Here is a 306-nt window from a genome sequence, read left to right as displayed (position 1 = left end):
CCCCCATTTCCCCCCTTTCTCCCTTACTAATACCTTTCTCCTATGGTCCTAACTCTCTTGATCTCCTTCTTTTTCTTTATTCCCTAGATTCCTTGTATAACCTTCCCTTCCCCCTCCCTTAAACTAACCCAATTTTTATCCACATCTCCCTTATTAAGGCCTGTTTCCTACTATTCTTCTCTTTCAGGTTATTTCTTTTCCTTTATCTCCCTGGTTCCTTTCTATTATACTGGTTCCTGTAGTTATGTCTGGATACATACTCACTTATCAGGGTTTGGTTCTAGGATCCACATATGAGGGAGAACA

The sequence above is a fragment of the Nannospalax galili genome, unplaced genomic scaffold, assembly GCF_000622305.1.
Source record: "Nannospalax galili isolate Female #2095 unplaced genomic scaffold, S.galili_v1.0 scaffold135, whole genome shotgun sequence".
NCBI lineage: Eukaryota > Metazoa > Chordata > Mammalia > Rodentia > Spalacidae > Nannospalax > Nannospalax galili.
Note: the sequence above shows the minus strand (reverse complement) of the source record.